The following is a 25,300-nucleotide window of genomic DNA, read 5'->3' as shown; positions in this document are numbered from 1 at the left end:
AGTAATACAGCCGGACTGTTTGCAGTTTCTTCCATATGGCCAAGTCCTGGGCTACAAGTCTGTGACAGATGGTGGGACTATGGCGGTATCCATGTGGAAGGACAGTGAATGTCCACTGCTGGCCTTCCCACATGAAGGCAAACTGTTCCTGACTTTCCTGTGCTATGTCAATAGAGAAGAAAGCATTAGCAAGGTCTACTACATAATGATGCGTCCCCAATTTGTGGCTTAGCGTGTCCGTAAGAGCTGCTATTGAGGGGACAGCAGCATGCAAAGAGGGTGTGACTTTATTCAGTTCTGTATAGTCCACAGTCATATGCCAGGAGCTGACTGGCTTTTTCACTGGCCACACTGGGGAATTAAAATGAATATGAATGGGCTTTATGATGCCCACCTCCTCCAACTCCTGTAGAGTTTCTCCAATTTCCTTGTGCCCCTAGGCAATTTATACTGCTTAGTATTTGTCATGCACCTATGTACAGGCAGAGCTGCAGGTGGGTGCTTAGCATGTCCCCTCAATGCTGCCTTTAACACATGTACTCTCAGTCTGAACTCACCTGCAATGGTCTGTAACCATAGGCCCTACAGGATATCCACCCCCAAAATATTTTCAGGGATGGGAAAAATGTACACAGTATACTCCTTTGGGGGTAAACACCCTATCCCCAATGGGATTTGAGCTTTCTTCACTCTAATGGCCCTACCCCCATAGCTATCTATCACAGCAGGGGTCCTGGGAAAATTCACAGGGTTGCCATAAATCAAAGAACATTCAGCTCTTGTATCCACCCGTGCCAGGACATGTTGTACATTCACAGGGACCAATGCATTGCTAATTCAACACTTGGCCTCTGGTCTCCAGCACATCCCCCAAGGTGAGGGCCTTGACCTTGCCCTCAGTCAAACTGCAACACCCAATCTTTGTCCTGTTGGGGTGAGGGCCCAGGTGGAGCCTGAGTACTGTCCCCCAGGAAGTCTTTCAGGGACACAGGTCAGACATGGGGCTTTGCCTCCGGCTGGAACTGCTGCTCTGGTTTTAATTGGTGCCACAGTTCTAATAAGATCCTTTTGGGCTGCCAATCAAGTTTTTCTTTTACTATCCTGGCTTTTATCAAATCAACCCACATCTGGGTCCTCGAGACCTTCATGGAGCCCTTTGCACCTCTCCTGTCAGTCATAGCCTGTACTTCCTTCCGTGCTTTTATTGTTTCAGCTTCCCAGATCTGCTAAAGTTCGAATAGCCGCACTTATAAGTTCCCCTATGTGAGGGGCAAGAATAGTCACTAGGGACCCAAAGAGAGATGGGGGAGCTGTATGGACCCCCAGATTTCTTATTCCTACAGTGAACAACTCCTGATTGGGGCCCTAGGGGTCCATATTATAGATGATATTTTTCATGCCCAATTCCCGCAACACCTGTTGGAGCTCTGCATATGTATTCCAGCTAGTGGGTAAGTATGGTAAATCACCCTGATTAGGCCACACTGCCCTGATGGCAGCTGTCAGCCAATCTAGAAGTGCCTGATTCCCTGAGGTGTGACAGGCACTTTGCAACCACTGCCAGAGGGAAGGGTGAGTCATCAGGAAAGCCAGTCTACTCATTTCAAAACTTGACATAAGAATGTTTTCCACCCCCATATCACAGAGACCTGAAGGCCATGTAGGCAGAAGTTCTGATGGCTTTTGCCTAAACCGAACGCTCATGTTCAGCAGCTCATCCTGCATATAGGGGCAGAGCATGGAGTGCTCCACAACCTGGGGAGGGGGCGTCTCTTCCTCTGAATGCCTGTGATTGTTGCGTGTTTATTTTTTTTTAATTACAACTGGGTGAGCCTTTAATACAGGAGAGGCTAGTGCTTCAGGCAGTGGCCTGGGCAACAGATCCACCCTTGGCTTCAGCCCCTCATCCTCTCCTGACACCTCCTCTACCATCTCCCAGCCTGAAGGCACCTTTCTTTCCTGCCCTCCTCTCTCATGACCTCCTGCAACTCGGCTTCTCTTGCTGCCTTCCCTCTCGCTGCTGCTAAGGAATCTTCTGGGGGCATGATCCGTCTTCTCAATAACTGTCTCTCCTCCTTAAGGGCATCCCGTAGGTCATCGCCCAGCTCCTCCAAGTGATGCTGAAGTGTGTCTCCTGCCAAAGTCTCTCACTCTCTTCCATGACTCTCGCTTTGTCCTCGATAACATTTTCCACTAACTCAAGGAAAAGAGATCCTACAATCCCAGCTGCTACACGACCTTGTAGGGCCTCTAAGCAGTCTTCTATCTCACGGACTGCTAATTCTGCAGCTTCTGGTGTCTGCACCCTTCCCCACTCTGGGGAAGGCCCCACCTCTCTAGGAGGTGCTTTCTCTAGACCCAATTGGAAGCCCCACAGATAGGGGGTTCCCAGGTGAAGCTGTACCATCTACTGCTGCAGCCACTGGAGCCTCCCCACTATCCACAGGGGGGTCCCAGGCATCTCCCCTCCATCTGTAGGGGCATCCCACCAAAGGGTCACACCCATGTAGACAGATTTCAGGTTCAGAGGTACTGCCAACTACCGCCAGGTGTAACTGGGGGAAAATCCCAGGGCAAAATACCTTTGAAACTAAAACCAGTCAAAGGGAGAAATAAAGTTTATTTCTTAGAAGCAGTTGTCAACTTCTGCTCTCCCCTGTCTCTCAACCAAACTGCAGAAGAAGAATCCCCCACCCAACTTCTCAGATTCAGATAAGCCCTTGCTAGCCCTTGTAATTACCTATTCATATGGAGATGATGACTACTCTCCACCCCCTAGAAACACCCATTGTATCAAGATGCACTAAGGCCAGGCGGAGAGATTCTGGAAATACTGCAGTTTTACCCACACCTTATTATCTTGTGAAATAGAATAGCCCAGAAACACTGGGCTGGCTATATGCTAAGGCCGTATACATAAGCTGATGCAATTTAAAATGCTGTGGCTCCTGTTGTGAATACCATTATCTCCATTCCATTCAGTTATAATTTTTTATTTATGATTTTATTTATTATTTTTTAAGAACCACCCAGTCAGTGCACAGTGTCATGAGAAGTAATAAATCATTATTGTTTTGATCTAAGTTTTGGGGTGATTTGTTATGTAGTAATTAGATACCTGTTGTATAGTAATTAGGTAGGTATATTCATAACTTTTCTTTTTAATGGAGGAACCAGGTGTCATGATGCTCTTCATCTATACTTGGCAGTGAATAATTTGCTTATTTTCTTAATTCTAATCTGTTTGACAGAGTAACAGTTTACTGCATGAAGAATTTTCCAGAGAATGTGCCACAGCCTATAATAGGCAATTTGAAAAGAGCTTTCAGATGGCTTTGAGCACTTGCAGCATTTCTGTAGTGTGTGTGTTGGAAAAAGTTCACAGCATCCAAGATGATTGCTTTGAAGGTATCCATGCTATTCATTTTGACTTCTTTGTTAAAAATAAATAAAAATAAAAGTAATAATAAACTTTATTCCTTGATTCCAGAAACATTTTCCCCTCAAGGACTACAAAAGCCTTGCAGACATCGTAATTCTGATGGTGGTCTGCAGAATCAGGTTAGGGAGGTGATATTTGGCAGAACATGTTTTCAAAATGGTTGCATATTTCTTGTTTTGTATTTAATAGTGAAATAATACTGTGAAGATAAAGATCTTATATTCAGATTGTTTTTATGTTCTTAGCATGAGTCTTAGTATTCTCAACGTGACTGAGTCATAGAGGGACGTTGTGCCCCACCCTCTCCAGGAGAGTTGGGGTTGGAGCAGCCTGTCCTCAGTGTAAGAGGGGCCCCTGCAGAGGTGCCTCCCCGCAGGGCACTGAAGTGGTCCAGGCCCACTCATTCTCCCAGTAGGCTTAAGAGCAGGGAGGGTGTGGGCTGCTGGCTGTTGGAGAAACACAAAATTCAAGGAAGCAAATGAGCTCTAGTTCTGGTAGTTTCTTCCTTTTTGTTGTTTTGTTACTGTTACGTTCCACCTAAGAAAACATCTGGCACTTTGAAGCAAAGCAGCAAATGTGGGAAGAATTCCAGCTCTCTCTCTCTGTAGGGTTTTGGTGGAATTCCTCTGGGTTTCCAGACCTTGGTGAAAGTACTACTCTGGGTTTCTAGACCTTGATGAAAGTACCACTATCAGTGGATGCCTTAAATATTTCTAGACCTTGATAAAAGTACTAGAACCTGCCAATAACTAGACTTTTAAAAGCTGCTTATACTTTTATTTCTTGAGAAATGCCTGTTTGGAATTGTATGTTTTGTGTGAAGCCAAGAAACTGTCACCTGTGGTTGTTACTAGTAGATTTCACCTTGACCTTACACAATGAAACATTGATTTTGTGGCCCCCGCCTGTCTTTTTACTGCATAGGCACTTAGGGAGCTGAGTGCACAGAGTGAGGGGGCAGTGTTCTGTGTTGTCATCCATGTGGGGGGCACAAGAGGACAGGGAGCCACTTTTCTTCTTGGTGGGAGGGTGCAGAGCAGTGGGGCTTGTTGTCCTTTCTCTGCAATGGGGTCTTGTGCAGCTTATCCATAAGCGAGGTCCTGGCCCCTTTGGGCTGCTGGGGGTGGATGGTCATTGTATGGCCAGTGTAGGGAGGCACATCATATGGGGAAATATGGGGAAGTGCCCTCAGGTACAGTGAAGGATGTCTCATTAAACAGAGATTTGGAGAAATTAGTGATAGAGTGTCATTTCGAACAAACGGTCTTGGGGAAGAGATTGTGTGAAACAAGACTGTTGTGATGAACATGGTCTCCCATCAAAATGTTGCTCTGATTTTTCAGACACAAAAGGAAAATAACAGATACAGTGTAGCATGGGGAATTACCCTGGGGGTGTACTGGTTTGGAGTAGTGACTCTGACCTGGGCAGTCACTTACCCTCTTTGCCTCAGTTTCTTCCTCACTGTAAAGTGGGGGTAATAATAGTGCTCATTCACAGGTTTATTATAATGATTAAATCACTTAATGTATAGTTCCTGTGGCAGACCCTGATGCCATATAAGCATTGTTTAGGTTTCTATTCATAATTTTTCAGGGGTACTTAAATTGTCAGAAGCCTAGTAGGCCTGGTGTTGCTCCTGTGTAAAAGGTTCCTTTCCAAGCTCTTCTCTGTATTATCACATGGCTGCAGAAGAGAGCTGTCAATATCTGGGTGCACAGTGAAAAACCCACAGATTAAGGAGGGGACAGGATTTTGTTGTCCTAAATTATCAGCTATTGGTAGAAAAATCTGAAGAACATTGTTGTGTAAGCTGCAGTTGCTGAAAGCATCTGCTTTGTGGCCTGAGCTCTCAGTAGGTGAAGCTGACTGAGCATACCCATCACAACTTCCTTGGCTATTTCTTTTGTGGATTGAAAATTCTTCGGAAAACAGAACATGTGATCCAGAGAAACAGGAATTAAAAGACTCACCAGCATTATGAAGCAGCTAATTATTTCATTGAGAGGTGCTCCTTAGCGTTGGAGTAACCTTACCATTACATACACCGTTCTTTACTTTTGGTTTGAAATGAAGATCTATCTCGTATCTGAAGTTCATTGGCCAAGGATAGAAGGATAAAAGCTTCTAGCAAACATAGGAATCTTCCAGTTGTAGTTCCAATCAAATTTAATTCATGAAGAACTGCATACCACATGCCTTAATGAAATAATTTTTATTATCTGGCCTCCATGTTGTTAAAAACATGACACATCAGAATTACTAGTGTTCTAGAACACAGTGAATTTTTCCTTTTAAAATGTACTTTTTAGAAAAAGAAACTTCCTTTTAGAAAATTAGCATGTTACTCAATTCAGATTCTTGCTAGTCTTGAGAACTTTGTATTTTCTACACTCAGCTTGCAGCCAGACTCTCCAGATGTTTCGCATCTTCAGAAGTTGAAGTCAACTCTTTTCTAACCACAAAGCTCTCTGAGGTCTCAGCAGTTCCTTTTCCCTCGTGTCCTGCTGTCCTCCAAGATGTCTCAGGCCACTGCTTCTATTCTGGAGCCTACAGTTTAGAGTGTAGCATTTTGAAACCTCTGTATTATATGTTATTCCTGAGTACTGCCAAAAAAGAAAGACCTCTAAAATAGAAGTACCTATCTGATGTTTTGCTGTGTAGCCGTCTAGTCTCTCTTCTTCCTATTTATGTTTGTATGCATGTAACTATATAGAAACATATATAATCTTTTAACATTTCTTAAAGTCATTTTGCAGTACAGTTTTATCTCTAGTCTTTTCTCCAATGAACATGTTAGGGAAATAGATCACAAAAGTAAATGTAAAACTATAAAACTTTTAAAAGAAAGTATAGGAGAATTTTGGGATTAGAGTTAAGCAAATATCTCTTAGGATAGAAAGAGCATGAACAACGAAAGAAAAAGTTGATACATTTTATATCAAATTTAAAAACTTGCTTTTTGAAACAAGCCATTAAGAAAAATACAAAGCACAGCCAGGAGGAAATATTTGTAAATCATGTATCCCAGAAAGGACTTGATTATAGGAAAACTTTTCCTACTCAGTAAGAAAGCAAACAACCAAATGAAAAAAATGAGCACAAGTTTTGAATAGGCACTTCAACAAAGTAAATACACGGAGGGCAGATAAACACATGGGAAGCTGTTCAATGTCATTAGGAAAGTGCAAATTATACCACAGTGAAATACCACTACCTGCCTAGTAGAATGGCTATAATGAAAAAGATCAACACTTCCAAGTGTTGATGAGGACATGGAGAAACTAGGACCCTCATAAATTGCTGGTGGAAATGTAAATTGTACAGTCACATTGGTAAACAGTTTGCAGTTTCTTCAAAAGTTAAACACACATTCACCATTTGAACCAGTACCTACCTCACGAAAAAATAAGAACTTACGTTCATGCAAAGGCTTTTTTACAAATGTTCAGCAGCATTACTCCTGATAGCTAAAAATGAAACAGTCCATCACCTGGAGAATGGTTAGGCAAGAAGTGTAATGTCAGTCACATTAGTATAGTAAGGAATATACTTCTGATATATGCCACAAAACAGATGAACCTCAACAACAGTATACTGAGTGAAAAATCCAGACACAGCATGACATTTCTTAAAAGGGTTAAACTATAAAAATAGAAAGCTGGTCAGTGGTGGCTGCCTTGGCCTACAGGTAGGAGAGAAGATTGCCTGCAGAGAGACACAAGGGAACATTTTGACATGATGCGAGTATTCTGAAACTGACTCTGATGATGGGTGCACAATTAGAAAAGTCACTGAGTAGTTCACTTAAAATGGGTAAATATTTTTAAAAAATCAAAATTTATCTGACTAACTGCAGTTTACAAAACCCTTTGCCATTTGCTGTTTCTAAGTGGTAGATGATAGACCCTTTCTATCTATCTAGAAGATATTTCCAGATCTTCTGGAAGAGGAAACTGAGGACCAGTGATGGTAAATGATTTTCAGGCCTCAGAGCCAGTCACGGGCAGACCAGGTGGCCACATTCAGGTGTCCTGACCACACTCCCTCATCAGATAAAATGGTTAAACTTTGTGGAATATAATTTTTAGTTCCTTAAAATACCTCATGACATGTTTTAAAGAATGTATCATGAACATCTTTTTATGTCAGGAACTTTTTTTTCCATCAATTCTTAAAATTTATATTGGAACATTTTATTTATTATTTTTTATATACTGGAACATTTTAGATGTAAAAATAGACTTGGTCATGACCACCCATCTGCTCATCACTTGGTGGGTGGTTGTGGCCTGTCCTGGTTCATTTCTGTTCCGTGGTGCTTGGATTACTTTCTTTGAAGCAGGTCCCTGTTGTTATATGATTCCTTCTGTAACTCCTTTAGTGTATTATCATTATTTGTGAATGATCACTTACTATTCCTTTGCTTACTGCAGTGCATTAAACCAGTCACTGATGTTGGGTATTTAGGGTTATTCTTCCATATTGCTTTGGGAAACTGTACGGCAACACATGCTTTTGGATACATCTTTGTGCCTGCTGCTGAGCAGCCACCTGGTCTAGAAGAGCTCTGTGTTTTTTTTGAGATATTATGGAAGAACCTTTCTCCCCCACTGCTTTAAAGTGTACCTAATTTAAAAAGGCTTAAGAAGATTCACAGTGAAAGTTGCCCTTACGCACTTTCGCTTGTCCAAGAACATGTGCACAATGAAATAGCACAACTGTTTCACCTTATTTTGTTTGTACTTGGTTCCTTGGAAACAAGGACGTTATTGTTAATTCATATTCCTTCCTCCCCTCTTCAGCTCACATTCATAGTGTCTTAGAAGCAATGCTGTAAGTTTTATAGTGAAGGTCTTAAAATTACCCTGTTAGCCCTTAAGGCGGTATTTTGAAGTTGTTAGTCTTTCTGTCAGGAAGTTTCATCAGGGCCAAGGCCCAGATCTGAGGGGGAGAGCCTGTGGCGTCCCAGCAGTCAGGGTCCCCAGGGGCAGTCTGCCCCTTCTTCCCCTTGATGGAGCACTTGTGTGCTGGCATTGCACCTTGGGAGCCCCTGGTTGGTGGAGGAGCCCGGTGAGGCAGAGAACAGATGGTCACAGGCCAGGACTAGGTGCAAGGCTGATGGGCTCCAGAGGAGGAGGGGGTGGGCCCCACTGGAGAGCTGACTGGCCTTTCAGTTGAGTTTTGAAGGAAGATTAGAAGTTAGGTGATTTGTATCAGTTCTGTGTAGGTCAGAAGCATGAAATGGCATGGTCATGTAAAGAAGCCACGTATCAGTTCTGCATACAATATTTTGCCTAACTTCCTCATTTTCAGATGGAGAGATTGAGTCTAGGGAGCTGTGGCTTGAGGCCACATACTTGATTATTGAGTGAACCCTTACCAGAATGAGGTGAGTCCTGGTTTCCCATCAGACCCCCACCCCTTGCTGGGGACCTCCTGGTTTACACCATTCAGAGCCAGTTGTTTGGCTGAGTATATTTAGCCCCTGACACTGCTGTCCAGACAGCTTTAACTTAGGCACACATTTATCAGAGCCACTGAGTGGTCTCATTTTTCCAGATCTGGAGATACTGGAAAGGAGATCATTTTGCAGTATTTGCTTCTTCTAAATTTCCTTTCAAGCACTTTTTGAAACATTTTCTTGTTTCTTAATTATTTTGGGGGAAAAACCATGGAAAAAAGAAGAAATAGTCAAATTTTTATTTCAACTTGAATCATAGCTATTATCACCCTTATATTGTCATCAGCTATTACAGTGGTATGATTTTAAAGCATCAACTTCTTCGGTTTAGCCTTATTTATTGTCCAGTAGTTCCAAATTGGATTAAAATTAAAATTTGAAGTCAGCAAAAATGAGGTAGACATCTGAGAATGATGCACATTTAAGATACACATGCAAGCAGTCATCTGTTCTTCTTGGCCTTGGGCTAACCCTTTCCATCCATCACCCTTTTCCTGTACTTGCTATCTCCTTTCTTCCTGCTCTCCCTTCTTGCCTCCCTCCCCACTCTGGCCCTTGTATGAGCCCTAGGCCCAGCCTTGGGTCTGTCCCTTGATACATTTGGAATTGTTCAAGTTGACTGGTGCCCACTTGTAGCCATGCCACTAAGGGCATAGAAAGAGCTTTTGAGAGTTCTTTATAGCTGGGGAAAAGAGCCATATTAGTGTTGTTTTCTGACGTTTTGACTTCATCTTCTACTTTCCAATGAGAACTATAGGTTGTGGTTAGACCAATGATTGATATTTATAACAACTACCAAAGTCATTTCCTCAAAAGGAGAACAAAGAGACGGATATTTACAATCTCAGAAAGAATCATCATCTCAAAAATTCGTGACACAAAGTTCAGATAACATGTAATACTTAGGGCCTGCAAAATGCTTAGTTATGAGTTAAAAGTAATATTGAGTTATTTATATTCATTAACATAGTATAAAGCCCATATTTTGAAATGGTTTACTATTATTAACTTGAAATGTATAACATAAGCAGTGATTATTACTATAAACTCACCCTTGCTGTGAATTAACCTGTTACAGGACATATACAATAAAATATGAAGCAATGGAGTAATTTGCCATTGGCAGCTGAAAGCATAAAATATTGGAACAAGCATTTATCAGCTGAAGTGTATATAGGACATTCCTGTGCAGATCCTTCTATGTTCTTTTTTGTACATCAATTTAAGATTCTTTCTTTAGTAACTAGTAAGAATCTTTTTGTCACATATGTCCTATTGACTAGATCTGAACACAGATATGATTTTAAGCAGATTTCTTAAATAAGTATGTGTTTAAGAAACACAATGCAGAATTTTTTTAAAAAAGTATTTTGATCGAATCAGTACTATGAGGGAAACATTTTCAAAGGAATAAAAAGTCTAAAGAAATGTAACAAATGAATGCAAAAGAATGGCTAAAATGTATCAGCTGTGCATCTGTGTAGAGTGCTCCAGACTGAAAAGGATTAGAAATAGGCAGCAGTGGACCAGGTTCCTGCTCATCCAGGTGGGCCCAGGGCCCATGTTGATGGTGTGTGGGCTTCTGGGTCCTCAGAGAGTCGCCCTCCAGCTCGGGGGACCCAGGTTCTGCTGCAGCTGTGGGTGACCCGGCCAGTTTCTCCAATATTTTATGCTTTCAGTTGCCAATGGCAGAATACTGCATTGCTTCATATTTTATTGTGTATGTTCTGTAACAGGTTAATTCACAGCAAGGACTGCGAGTGACTTTGCCCAGCACTTGACTCACTGAATTCTAAGAAGGATGGAGTACTAGCTATCTAGAGATTTTCTTTTCACCTAAAAGGCTTTCGGTCACTGCATTATTTGATGAATGCTGGGTATGGGTGGCAGTGTTTGCGGAGAGCACTAATACATGATTCCTGAAAACAAAATAGAATTTTCATGAAATACACAGAGGTGCAGTTGACCTTTTTCTCTATCCTCAAAAGGATTACTAATAATTTAGCACTCTGGCTGTAAGAAGCTGTGTGCTATTACCAGTATAGTCCTTAATGAATGACCAGGAGGAAAAAAGAAAAAGTGAACCGTTTTCCTCAAATGGCTACAACCGTTATTCCTTCAAATGTACTCTCAAATACAATCCAGTATTTGAGCATGGAATGTACAAGTCAATTATTTATAGAGGAGGAACAAACTGATTTTTTGGATAAAAGATATTAAAATTTTAAATATTTGAAAAAATAAAAGTTTTGAATTGCTTGTTTTAAATGATGTTTTGCTTGCTGCATGTGCTCTTATTTTAGTGTGCGTGTGAGACCATGTTAGGTACAAATGTAAAGATGACATCCCTGCTTAAAAATATTTTTTAAAAATTCCCTTGGTTTGGTATCCTCAGGCTATGTTCATCTGGAAAGAAAAGCGACTGCTCACTGTGAGACCTGCGGCAGTTGTGAGGCTCTCTGAAGACAGTCATTCAGCGCTGACTCCTAAAGTCATTGGCAGGGCGCTTGCTTTCCTGTCCAGATGTGCACACACGCTCAGACATGCGCGTGTGCTGCTGTCATTGAGTTCACGTCTCAGGCATGCAGGGTGTCTTACAACGCCCGTCCAGAGTTTAAATGGTAGCCTGGGCCAATAATTAAATAGAAGAGCCGGAGGAAGGGCTGGAATAGGTAGGTAAGAATTGTTAGCCTTTTTGAAGAAAAAAGAAAGCACTAATTTATTATCAGGAGAATGAAGCAAATGACTCTGTTCAACCATAGTATTGTCTGTTGATTGTGGCCAGGAAGAAGGGTTTTGATACCCCCATTGCTTTTTTTTAAATGTCCATATTGTATTTGAATTTGATTTGAATAAAAAATTATGAGAAAATACTCTCATGACTTGTATTTGTGCAGTACTTACACTAATTCATTTATTTTCTAGCATTCCAAAAACCACATAGGGCAAGTTGTTTCTCACATTTGGAAGCAAAAAAGTGTCTAATTAGTAAGTGACACAGTCAGGACTAATGGCCTGACCTGCTGATTTACACTTTATTGCTCCCGACCGACACTGACAATATATGTTATAGGAATTCAGAGCAGGGCAGGGGTTCCTCCTACTCCATCCAGGCTGCTGTTTTGTACAAGTAACCTTACCAGTACTGATGAGGTGAGAGAGAAACAGGTCTGCTTTGTAATTGCCAAGTATCAGGAATTTAAATTGTGGCAGGAAAATGCATTTATCCTCTTCCCTCCATCCTTTTCCCTCCTCTTCTTTCCCTCCCTTTCCTCCAACTCTCTCCTTTCCAAAAAAACATATATTAACCTTGTAATTAACTCTTAACTGCTAGCAGAGGAGAGCAAACAACCTAGCAAGCCTGGGTGCTCTGCTCCCAGTTGAATCGGATGCTTCTGCACAAGTTACCGTGTCTCTTTCCAAACTCGTTTATGCCAGGTGCACTTTTATTGTTAGCATAAGATTTAATTAAATGTTAGATCTAAGTGTTTAAGACATGAGTGGGAGAAGAAAATATTTCTGTAAAAGCTCAGATGAATGCTTTCGGAACACTCGATAAAGGCAATACATTTAAAATAAACTGTCAAATTGAGGTATGAGAGACAATTATGAAAAGAGAAAATTTTGTAAATATCTACAAGCATCCCACCCTGAGATTTCTTCCAGAGTGTCTCTGTATTCTAGGATTAAGGACCTATACTACAGTGGCATATTAGGGTTCATGCAATCAAGATGGTGAAGACCCCCCCACCCCCGACACACACATACGATTCCTACTCAAAAACAAGACCTCAGCCCAGGTTTGAAGGAGACAGCAAAGGACAGACCTCTTCAAGTGGACTCAGTGTTGTGTTCAAATTGAGCAGAAGGAAAGAAACAGTATTTAATGTGTGTCTCTTTAGTGGCTTTCTGCCTTAATTGACCTTTAATTATTAATTGAATAATATTTAACTGGTATGAGCAATAATAAATAACTGAATTCCTCTAACATATACTGTCAGTTAAAAATTAACTAATGATCATTTTGAGAAATGGCTTCTGCACAGCTACATGAGCCCCCTGTGGGGCGTCTCTCCTGGTGCGGGGAGCATCTGTACTGTGCTTCTCTGAGGAAGTGGTCAGTTTCCTCCTCCTCTAAGTCTGTAGAGAAGGACGGGGCACGCTGCCATCATGAAGGCGGAGGATGGCTTATTGGCATTGCTTGTCCTCTGGCGACCTGGGCAGACCACCGAGCAAGCCTTGGTGTTTGTGGTCAGATGAACTTCAGGCCCTAAGGAGATGCTGCTGGGCCCTAAGACAGGCTGCTGGAGATTGTGTGGTACTGTGCCTCATGTCCCCGGGCAGGGTCACTGAGGCTGTTTGTCTAAGCCTCACAGGCATTAGGCCACACCAAAACCAGAAGCCAAGTCCATTGTCACTTTATTTCACCTATTTCTTTTTAATGGATGGATTGAGCTAGGTATTAATTTCAGCTTCAGGATACAGGACCTCGGGGATTTGTTTGTGACATCAGCCATGAATGTGTGTATAGGCCAAGGGTATATTCTGTTAGTTTCTGACCACGGTGAAGGAAGCACTTTACGTAATAAAACACATTCTCTTAGATCATTTCACCCCCACTCATGGATTTCATGTCAGCAATTATGGTGATACTTTCCTTTTATATTAAAAAAATATGTATGTTATTTATAGTGATTTAAAAAATTTGAGTTGGAGGAGGAAAGTAAAATGTAGAGAAACTTATTTTTGGTGAAAATCAATCTTTTATGTATTTGGTTTTTGTCATGTAACTTAAAAAGGAAGCTAGAATACTCAAAAAGACTGAGAGTTTACGTAAGTAAAATAACCTAGATTTCTGCACTTCTGTATTAAAAAAGATAATTTGAGTTTGTCTTAACTGGCTTTTAATTTTGGGGCCCCAATTCTTGTTTATAACTATTTTTAAGTTAAGACATATTGTAACAGATTACCTGGAAAGCATATATCTTTTTTATATATGCTATAATTAAGAGTGCTGAATTATAATATCTATTTCTATTACAGTTCCTTTAGGAATAGTTCTTCTTTAGTGGTTTTGTTACTAGTGTTTGTTACCTTACACTGTTAATGATTATTGGTAGTAACAACAAATCTCATTGTGATCTGGCAGCGTATCTCATTTTATTGTACTTTTTTATTTTACTAGTTAATGTGCTAATAAGAATTTGATCCCCCCTCACCTTTTTAAACCTGGGTTTTTTATATGTGATCTTGAGAACATTTATTCAGCTTCTCTGAACTTTGTTGTTTCATTAACAAAGTGAATCATCTTATTTGAAACATCACTTCTTTTCAAATAATCATTGGTAAACTCTGGAAGAGAAAACAGTGTATGTTTCATGACTCTCTCCATTTCCCACGGAGCTTACCTTTTAACTGTAGCAAGCCTGAAGAGATGTCTTTCCTTCCTTCCGTGTGTCAGAGTTCCCTCAATCTGACCTCGGTAGCTAGCCCTATAGTCTGGTTTGCTGTGGAAATTTTTGAGATGATGTTTTCTCTTCCAGAGTTCATGAATGCATTTGTTTGGTGCCAGCCGTACGTTCACACTTGTCATTGTTGTTAGCTTTGCTTGCCCACTTGTTTATATGATTATTTAAAAAGAAGTGATACTGCGAATGACAAAGTGACTTTCCATCTTCTTTCTTGTATCTGGTCACCGTGTCTGCACTGGTGGAGCTGTGTTGCATACCCTGATCACTCAGAGAGGACTGAATGGCTATTAGAATATTGATGGTTTCTTGGAAACAACATGGGACCTAGCATTTTCCTCATATTACCAACACCGAGGTATCTTGATGATGAATGGACTTTTATTCCAACGTGTAGGGTAAACTCCCATGGTGGCTTTCAGTCATACCTCTTGGATTTTAAAGACCTTCTATGTCATATGGCATATAATAGAGTGCATAATCCCATGTGGCATGTGCTAGTATGGGAGCAGCAGTATAAAGGCATGTTTATCTTTTGACATGATTCAGTGATTTGGGGAAAGGTACCTTAGCGTGTTCTGAACTAGAATTAGTGTTTCTTCTAATCACTAGCCCATCTGTGTTGCTTAGATCCTTGTAGTAATTGCGTGGTAGGTAGCCAGCCCAAGGTCCCTTGACTGTTGAAGGGACACCAGCATTCCACTCAAGCAGCCTGGTCTGGAGGTGTGATCTTGCCTGCTCTACCATCTCTCCCAAAGCCCATGGAAGCAATCAGAATCCTCTTTGGGATGAATAGGCCTCCTGAGAACACCCAACTCCCTGGAGTAGGGTGGAGTGGCCTGGAGGTGGTGGGTAGAGGACTGGCCTGGGATTTCTTTCTGCAGCGTTTTGTACCAGGGCATTAAATGGTAATGGATGTGTGGGTTCTCTGAGGGCACATCTGCTTAGCTATATTTTACATACTTCATTCTTCCATTTCTCACTTATGGATGTTCATTATTAAGATTATCAGGGATTAAAAAAAACCCAGAACCTCAAATGCTACTATATGTAAGGGTTATACCGCCACTATTCGGTGGCCGCTTGTTCTGGTTGTCCTAACTGTCCTGTTACGTGATTGCCAGGAGTGATCACAGAAAGGAAGCTCCATCTCTCATCTGTAGTCCCTTCTGGGTGGTTCCCTTTTGTACCTTAGTTCTGGCCTTCTAGTCCCCATTCTCCGCAGGAGTGTCTGAAGTGTTTCATTTAAATGTCCACGTTCATTATCATGATCATTGTCACCCACTGCCCCAGGCAGAGTGTTCTGAGGTTGGGGATTAGGCCTCCCTGGTGCCTTACCTAAGCCAGCCGACCTCAGGTGCAGTTGGCTCAGTCCCAGACACACTCAGTTGTTGAAATTCGATTTCTGATTTACAGAAAACTGTCTCAAAGATGACAAGGCACATGTGACTGAATTAATGAGACACTGATGAAGGTAAACCACGAGCAGCTATTTCAGATGGGGGTGACACGCCAGAAGCGTGGGGGCCTGTGTTGAGCATGACAGCAGGAGGGCCATGCGGACATTTCCGCCGGACACAGTCATGGTGGTGCTCCGGTCCCCACTGAGGTGTGTCCTGGGAAGGGCAGACTGGAGATGGGTCTGCTCTTCATGTTGCTAATGCTGGTAATGGGGTATCTCTAAGGTTTGGGAAGATACTGAATGATGTTTTTAAGCTTGATATCAAACATTTAAAAACATACAGTAACTTTTAGGAACAATACTCTGCTTTTCTGAAGGTATTTTTAATTATCTGCTTTTTAATATGACTATGTGTATCTTTTGGGGAAGAGGAAGACCCTCATTTGCCTTCTCCAAACATCCTGGCTTTTAAAATGTAACTTGAAAAGTAGATAAGGCTTATCCACAGGGATGTTTTCACTCAGCCACCAGCTTCAGAAAGAAATTAAATGGAACATTGGCACTTTATTTAATAATGAGAGCTTGGCATTTTCTTCCTCAGTAGATTATGTAAGCAAAAATGTAAATATGTTAAAAAAAAAAAAAGACTGCAGAGTGCCAGCATGCACCGGTGCCCCTGGCTTCCTGCTGTGTGATCTCTAACAAGCTGTGGCCCTCTCTGTGCCTCAGGTGGTAACTTACCTACTGTGGCAGGTTGTTGGGATGATTCAATGAAGTTGTGTAAAGAGCTTAGGATGGCGCCTGGGATGGGATGGAGTATCTAATGACTATTGAAGTAATTTTCATTATTTTATTATGAGACCATAATGACACAAATAGAAGGCTGATCTTAAGACCCCCAAAGAAGTATTGTTCCAGTGCTGTGATGTCATTTGAATCGAAAAAATTCTTAACTTTTCCAACAACTAGAGTCTTCAAAGTGCCTCAGTTTCTGATGCCTTTAGAGGTGAAGAAAGACTTGGTCTGAGGTGAAAGCAGGTGGCCCTGAGTTTGTGGAAACTGGGGTGATGGATCCCCAGCATTAGCATTAGAATGCAGCATCCAGCGTCCCACCAGATGAGGCATCAGAATCTTTGGGACAAGGTTTAGGACTGCATTATGCCAGGATCCCTACGTGAGAGCTAAACTAATGTTGAAGAACCTTTTCTGGAGGAAATAAAGTAGGTGAGTGTTTTCAAGAAGTAGGTTGTTACCGATATTAAAAACAAAAATAGTTACACTAGAGCAGTACAGAAAACATCACAGTTCATTGCACACACCAAGGGTTATTTTGTGAGACTGTAGATCAGTATGTATGACATGTGTGTGCTTCTCTGATTGCATCATAAAATGTGTTGCTTACTGTGAGTCAGGGCTAATACATTCTGAAAGCTAGTCACATAGATAGATGGTGCCTCTGAGTTCCTTCTCATCACAGCTTCCTTTTGTATTGTTTGCAATCTTAGCCCTCGCCCCAGCTAGTAAATCATCTACTTTGTGTGGCGAATATAAAAAATAAAAGATGCTGGGAAGCTTTTAATATGTCCTTGACAGTGGGTCTCAAACTTGGACGCACATTCAACTCTCCCAGGGAACCGAGTAAAAGACAGTCCTGCCCCCCTGCCTTCTGTCTCAGAATCTGTGAGGCGGGGCCGCAGGATCCTGTATTTTCGGTAAGTGTCCCGTGTGGCTCCGAGGCATGTGTTTGTGGGACCACCTTTTAGGAAATACCTGTGCAGGCACTTTATACGTTATGTAACAATTCTGGGTGGTGATCCTCCCTCTATTTTAGAAACAAGGACACTGCAGTCCACATTGACTGGATTTGGTGACTTCCATGCTGTCCCAGAGATGCTAAGGGCAGGGCCTGGACTCACGCCCAGGTCAGCCCTCTGTCCTTGGAGGGAATCAGGTAGCATGAGATGTGAAAGATGAACATTCCTGACTGAAGGCATCTCTCGGGGGGAAAAAATAGGATTGTTAGAAAATGGCAGTTTTAGAGAGAAGGCAGGGCATGAAGCCTTTGTGTTGGGAGCTGGTATTGTCACCACTGCTTCTAGGGCAGCCTTTCAGACCCACTGCTCCGTGGGCCGAGCTAGAGAGGGGAACAGCCAGAGCACAGACGGGTGGGCTGGGCAGAGGCCAGGCTGCTGGGAGTCACTGCACAAGACTTCAAGTCCAGCTCCAGCTTTTGGTGACTTCTGTCGGGCCCTGGCTGCTTCCTTTGTAAAACTAGAAGGTTATATGACAGCATCTGGCCCTAGGAGCTCTCCTAGATTTCAAATCCTATGATTTTATCTTTTGAAAAAGTACTATTTCCTGTCTTTTACCCTGATAGAGATACTGAATGGTGGCAAAAAAAAATGTATGGCAATGTTTTGAGCCCCTCAGGGAGAATGGTGTAAACAGAATCATACCAGGGTACAGCTGCCCAGTTCAGACATTCGTGGGGCCACACACTCTGAGAGCTCTTCCTGCGGAGTGAGCCCTGCTTTACAGCAGGAAAGTGATGAAGACTTCAGTATAGCCATCTTCCTAGTCTCCTGTCCTTAGGCGAAGGCTCTGGAATGGACACCAAAGAGCTGAGCTAGACAGGACTTGCACAGCCATTAACCTCATTACCTAAAGAGAGAATGATTTTCTTTCAAAGCAACTGCTGCTGGTAGTGTGTAGGCGCAAGTTCTCTCCAGCAGGATTTGTGAGAACAAGAGGAAATGGTCGTGTTTCCAGGAAGCGAGGCTGGTGCAGTATAGCTGTGCTTTTTGTGGCCCTAAAGAGGCACTTGCTTTATTTTCAGTTTGAAGGTTATCTCTTCCCCATGTCTCTTTGGCATATATGTATGTACTTCCTTCTCTTTGTAAAAGTGTGACATTTTATGCTCAAATTCCCATCTAATTTTAGTTTTAATCTATGTTGGCTTTTAGAGATACACATCTTTTTAAAATACAGTTTTACAGTCATTTAGCACTTAATCTACCCAAACCCTTGACTTGGATCCACAAGTGATTACATTTGCTGTTCTTTTTATTTTTTTTGAGAGGGCATCTCTCATATTTATTGATCAAATGGTTGTTAACAACAATAAAATTCAGTATAGGGGGGTCAATGCTCAATGCACAATCATTAATCCATCTCAAGCCTAATTCTCATCAGTCTCCAATCTGAAGCATAACGAACAAGTTCTTACATGGTGAACGAATTCTTACATAGTGAATAAGTTCTTACATGGTGAACAGTACAAGGGCATTCATCACAGAAACTTTCGGTTTTGATCACGCATTATGACCTATAAACAATCAGGTCAAATATGAATATTTGTTTGATTTTTATACTTGATTTATATGTGGATCCCACATTTCTCCCTTTATTATTATTATTATTTTTATTTTTAATAAAATGCTGAAGTGGTAGGTAGATGCAAGATAAAGGTAGAAAACATAGTTTAGTGTTGTAAGAGAGCAATTGTAGATGATCATGTGTGTGCCTGTAGACTATGTGCTAATCCGAGCTAGACAAGGGCAATAAAACATCCACGGGTGCAGAAGATTTCTCTCAAAACAGGGGGTGGTGAGGTTCTAAGCTTCACCACTGTTGTTCCCCGATTTCTCACCTGATGGCCCCCCTGTGACTGTGCCTGTCTTAGGTTGTTCCTCCCTTGAGGAATCTTACCCGTCTCTGGCTAACTAGTCATCTTCCGGGGCCATACAGGGAAATGTAAAGTTGGTAAGTGAGAGAGAAGCCATATTGTTTGAAAAGGTTAGCTTTTTACCTCTTTGCAGATTTATGCCCTGTGGCTTCTATGCCCAGCACTTGTCTCGAGGTGTCTTTACCACCTGGAGGAATTCTGATGCTCGGTAAATTCGATAGGAGGCACAAATTCTATTTAAGGGTTGTAATTAGGAAGGAAGAAGAAAAGCTATAGAGGTAGCATATGGAAGAAAACATGGGAGGATTGATTATTTCTTTGACATCTCTTCTTGTAGAGTACCTTAAGCATGTATAGGTTTTAAACTACTAACTTGCGCACACATTAACATAATAGGAATACGGTGACATAAACAAAGCACATCTATAATTACCAGCCATCTCCAGTGAAGCCAGGAAAACCAGTTAGGCACCCTAGGCATTTGTGAAAATTTGTCTATGATATGATGGATATTGTCCAACTGTACTTGAACAGTCTGAGAGAAATCAGACAATTAAAGCAACCCATTTCTGGGATCTGTTCACATCCCATGTGTTCTTTTAACCGTAGATAGTCTATAAATTTGCTGTTCTTTTTGCTTGATAGCCTGGAGAGTACATAGAGGCAGAACCCATTTTTGGCCTAAAAATAGTATTCATGGAGGTAAATGTTTATCAGGCATAGGTTGCAGCCATATTTTTTTGATACCCCACTAAATGATGTCTTGATTTTAGATATTCACATGTTTAATTTTGTCTAATGTTAATATTGTCCATTTTCCATTTCTTAATTTTTTTAATGGAAGAAGAAACATTATTATTTATTTATTATATTTTTGGTATGCAGAAAGTATGTGAAGCCAAACTTACATCATCTTCAGGTAACCTTATATATATTATTTAAGTAGAAATTCCAGTATTAGTATTGTTGTATAATTTCTTAAGTGGAGCAGAGCTGATCAGTTATAGCTGTGTTCCAATTTAAGTTACTCCTATAATAAGAGGAGATTGTGCTAAGTTAACCTATGGTCTTTTGGTGGTGATGGAAGAAAGTGAAGAATAGGCTAACAGTTATACTGAAGATGACATAGACTGTAATGTTAGCATTATCATAAACTTTTTGCTTTTATACTATTTTCAAAGGATAGAGAGTAACTTTGGAAGAATGGATGGCTGTATGCTTTTATGGATGAGTTATAAGTTGCTAGCTGGTACTAGAAAACAAATATAAATGAGCTTTATGGAAAGTACAGAGTATAAAGACTCAATAAGATATATTTCAGCTGACAAAAACAATGGTCTTTTGAGTTGTTTTTGGGAGGCTTGGCTCTAGTGGATCCAGACATGGAAGTAGAAATTATAAACATGGAAACATAATAAAGAACTGAGAAAAGGGACATGCTGCCAACTTTTAAATAAAAGAAGAAAAAGTGGAATACCAGACCATTAAACATGTATATAGGTTAAAATGTGTAACAAATAAATGTGTATTTTTCCTATTGTGTATAACAACTAAAGGCTGTCAATATTTGTTTAAACTTGTTGGGCCTCAGTTCCCTGTTTTCTCAGATGATGGGTTGTGTTATATCATTGTATCCAATGTAGAATTGCGGAACAGTTTTCATTATTTTTGAAAGTTGCAGGTAACCTAAAGCATGGAGTTCCCTTAAGTTTTACTTGAATTAGAGAGTCAGTCTGGAGTTGTTGGCTGTAAAACTCTGATCCAAAATGTTCAGTGGCTGTTTTGTGGCTGGGGGTGAGGTTGGTGAGCACACAGGAGGAAGGAGATTTGGCACACTTCTTGAAGAAAAGAAAAAGCAGATAGAACCAAAAATATATTTAGGTGGCTTTTTAGTCCTGTTGCTACCTAACGAATTACCACAAAGGTAGCACTTCAAACAGCATGCGTTATGTCTGTGTTGGTGTAGGTTGGGCGTCCAGGCCCAGCATTACTGTGTTCTCGGCTCTGCATCTTAGGCTGAGATCAAGGCTGTGCTGCAACCACTTCTGGGGCTCGGGGTCCTCTTCCAGGTTCATCCAGGCTGTTGGCAGAAGGCACTTCATGGTGAAGGACTGAGGCCCCACTTCCCTGCTGGCTGCTGGCAGGGGGGCACCCTCATTCCCTAGAGGCGTTGCCCTGCAGCGCGCTGTGTCATGTGGAGGTGTGTTCTGTGGAGGCCAGTATGCCGACCCCTCTGACACAACACACTCTTCAGTGGTCCTCCACTGGTGGGTCAGGCCCACCCAGGATAATCTCCCTTTTGATTGGCTGAGAGCCAGCCACTCGCAGCCCAGTCACAGCAGTGAAGTCCTGCCATCCTCATGGTCCCACTTCCGCTCCAGGGAAGGGGCACAATGCCAGGCGGGTATCACGGGGGCATTGTGGCGTTCTGCCTAGTAAATAATGGTTGAAATGGAAGGAAGGAAAGCAGGAAATAAATTTGAAGTCAACTGTGAGCTCCTCCCCTGCAGGGCCATGCCCCTCTTTCAGGGCACAGTGCTTGTGACTGGATGGGAGGGTGAGTAGGAGGGAAGGCCAGGCCTGACCTGCGGGAGGGCAAAGGGGGCAGGTCTCAGGGTGGGCAGTGTGGACTCGGGATGGCTTCTCCTGGAGGTCACGGCTTCATGGGACCAGCTTGAAATGTCCCAGTCTCTCTAGTCTCTCAGGTTGTTTGATGATGAGGAGGATGTTCTTGACTGGTGTTACCAGTTTAGGGGAAGAGAACCTCTGGTCATCTCTCCTGTAAAACCCCAGCCTTACGGCATGCTAATAAAGTTGTGTTTTAAGAAGACATTGTGGAGGTTGAAACTGGGCTGTGCAGGCCGCATGCAGCCTTCTGTCATAAGACTCACCTGGCTGGTGGGGGATGAGCAGAATAATTTTACTTATGAAGCCTCAAGTTAGTCAACCAGGAATCTGAACACTATTTCTGAGGCTAACCATATCCAGATGGAAGGGTCTACAGATGTACTTTTCTTCTGCACAACATTGTTTTATTTAAAATTATGTATTTATAAGAGGCTTTATTTATCATACATGGAATTTCTAATAATCTTGAACATATGTATATAGTTTAGCCCTGTTTTGGAAGCTTGGTGAAAGATGGTGTCTTTAAATAACTGCCCTGTTGAGGGAGTTGCCTTAGTAATGAGTACTCTGGGAGGTCGGCTTTCACAGTGGAGGCACCAAGGGGAAGTTTCAGGTCTTCCTCAGGAGCAGGCACAGGTGATCTGGGCCTGATGAGTCAGGAGGTGGGGAGGAAAGGGTTCTGTGCTTCCCTCCCCCCCCACCAGCCTCCCCTTTCCCCAGCACTGAGAGGTAGAGTCAGGAGCAGGGGATGCAGTGGCAAAGGCAGTGTCCTCAGAATTGGAAACTTTGCCGTAGCTCCTGGGTTGTCAGGAGTGGGGGCGCACTAGACAGCTTGGGGGAAACCAGGCAGAAATGGGAAATTTTGTACGGTGCCAAGCACTTAGTTTGCAGGCTCACACCCCAGTCCTTGAGGCATCACCAACATTCTGGCCGTTCCCCCTTCGTCATCTTTGGGAAGGGCACTGCCATCAGCTGGGACTGTGTGATACAAGTGAAGGGGGCTGAGTCTGAGATCACCCATGGGGAATTACAATGAGGGTGTTATCTGTAAATCACAGCATGGAGGAAATGTCAAGAAACGGCACACATCTGACCTTTGTGATAAAGGACAGGGGCATTTGTGATAAAGGACAGGGGCATCCGTCCTTTTGTGCCATGTGAAATTGAATCCCTGCGTGGGTCATTGGTTACAGCATGACCCTAGTTGCCTTTCGGGCTGTGTCATCTGTGATTTTTGAGGTGAAGGTTTGTTTCACTAAGTTGCACACCTCGGTTGTGTTGAACACAGCCAGGCAGGGAGTACCTTCTTAGTGTTCTCTCAGGACTGGCCCTCTAGTCTAGGGAGGAAATGGCAAATGACAGACGCACCCTCTGGGGAGTTTGGAAAGGAAGAACGGTGTGTAAGAGATGCCTAGGGCTCCTTGCTGCATGCGGGTCTTCATAAGTACAAGTAAGCAAATGATGTTGCACTGAATAGGGTGAAATCGAATTGGAGAGTTTAACATATGATAAGCATTCCAAACCCTTTTATTGTGTAATTTTGATACGAAATTTAGGGAAATAACTTCAGCTTTGTTCTTCAGTCTCAATGGAGAGGTTATGCATGGTGTAAGAATCAGGTGAGTTTTTCTGTGTTATGGAAACGTCTCTTACAAGTAAAATTGAAATCCACTTTTCCTAATATTTTTGTTATATTTGAAACTTGAAAAAGTACAGTTCATCATTAATATTTGGCAAAGTATTCTATACTAGATGCCCCTAAGAGGTGGTATCTGAGCTCTGAGTTCAGAGGGAGGGTGTGGGGGCTGTGGGAAAGCCACCCATTTAGGGTTTGTAATGGCCAAGTTCCAGTGGAGGAAACCCCACCCTCCACCTCTGCCCCCAATCAAGGAAAAAGAAAAAAAAAGGCTTGTTTTCATTACAACCTGGTTAGGTTTGGCATTAAATTGTATTTATGTGTTTCAATGCAGTTTTCTGCACCCTGAGTTTTAATTCTGGTAGGTTGCATGTGGGCATATCAGGGACAGAAGTCCTTTCTTGATAGCCATGAAATGAGAAAACTGCGGAGTTTGAGACTATTTCCTGCCTGGTATTCCTGCGGTCCACACCACAGGTGGTGAGCTGAAGCTATTTTTGAAGTGGACAAATGATCTTCTGTAGCCGTGAACTTGTGAGCCTGTGACTGACAGTGTGTCAGGAGTTTCAGAGTGTGTACTGGGAATCAGATGACAAATGGCCCAGGAATGTCGGAGAGAAAGTGCCCAGTGTCACTGCAGCCTGGGCTCAAAGGCTGGTGAAGACTGACAGCCTCACTGTGCCCCATCTCGTTTCTTGAAGTCATGTGGGCTTTCAGGAGGTTGCATGTGGATTAAATTCAGGCAGTCTGCATGGGCACAAAGCACATCATTTTGAATAAGCTTTGGAATAAAATTTATACCTGCTTTATCCCCACTTGTACTTATAGAACTGTTTTGACTTTAGAAAAAAGTTTTCTCTCTTATTATATGTTGTTTGAATATATCAGATTATAATTGGTGGGGTCAAACCATTCTCATTGTGAACTATGACAGTCCAAACTCTGGACAGGAAATGTTAGATGTATGTTCCTACAACAGACTAGAATTCACACATATCTAAGGAAGTTCAAAGCATCCTGCTTATCTCAAACATCCTTTATAATGTTTAAACCCATAATATTGATATGATATATATTTATATGTCTAAAATAAGGTGTAATATAGATGAACATATCAGGGTATGTTTGATCTAGAACAGGTTTTGGCACTTCTTTGTAAATGGCCAGATAGTAAATATTTTAGCCCTGATGGACCCATACGGTCTTCGTTGCAGCTGCTCAGCCATGCCGGTGCAGCGCAGAAGCAGTATTCGTAGGGAAGGGGCATGGCTGCATTCCAGGGAGACTTCATTTGGGGACAGAGGGCTGGATTTGTCACGAGGGCCCCTGTTTGCTAGTCCCTCCTGGTTAAAGGCTTAGGAGGGGTAGAGGTCTCTCTTCTTTTCTCTACTACTACTGACTAAAGTGAAACTGTAAAACATCAGCAGACTGTCTCTAGAAGCTGTCCCAGGAGTTTAATATAGGTTTGGGGTGATGTAAATAATAATTTGATCACCTTGAAACTGTCCAGATAATCATAGCCCCCTTTGCTAGGTTCCCTGTATCTTCAGGACAGTGTCCAAAGCTGGTTCCAGT

The 25,300-nt window shown here is 42.1% G+C and overlaps 1 protein-coding gene and 1 long non-coding RNA gene across 9 annotated transcripts in view; both read left to right on the top strand.

Annotated features, from left to right (window-relative positions):
- LOC140849655 (uncharacterized) overlaps window positions 1–25,065 on the top strand; it is a 44,119-nt gene extending 19,054 nt beyond the window's left edge. Inside the window, exon 3 of the long non-coding RNA XR_012131788.1 lies at window positions 3,252–25,065. This is a non-coding gene — a long non-coding RNA (uncharacterized lncRNA). The remainder of the gene's footprint in view (window positions 1–3,251) is intronic.
- Window positions 1–25,300, top strand: part of TRIO (trio Rho guanine nucleotide exchange factor) — a 340,446-nt gene that overhangs the window by 56,198 nt on the left and 258,948 nt on the right. The window lies entirely within an intron of this gene.

This window comes from Manis javanica, chromosome 1, assembly GCF_040802235.1.
Source record: "Manis javanica isolate MJ-LG chromosome 1, MJ_LKY, whole genome shotgun sequence".
NCBI lineage: Eukaryota > Metazoa > Chordata > Mammalia > Pholidota > Manidae > Manis > Manis javanica.
This window is presented reverse-complemented; position numbering and strand designations above follow the sequence as displayed.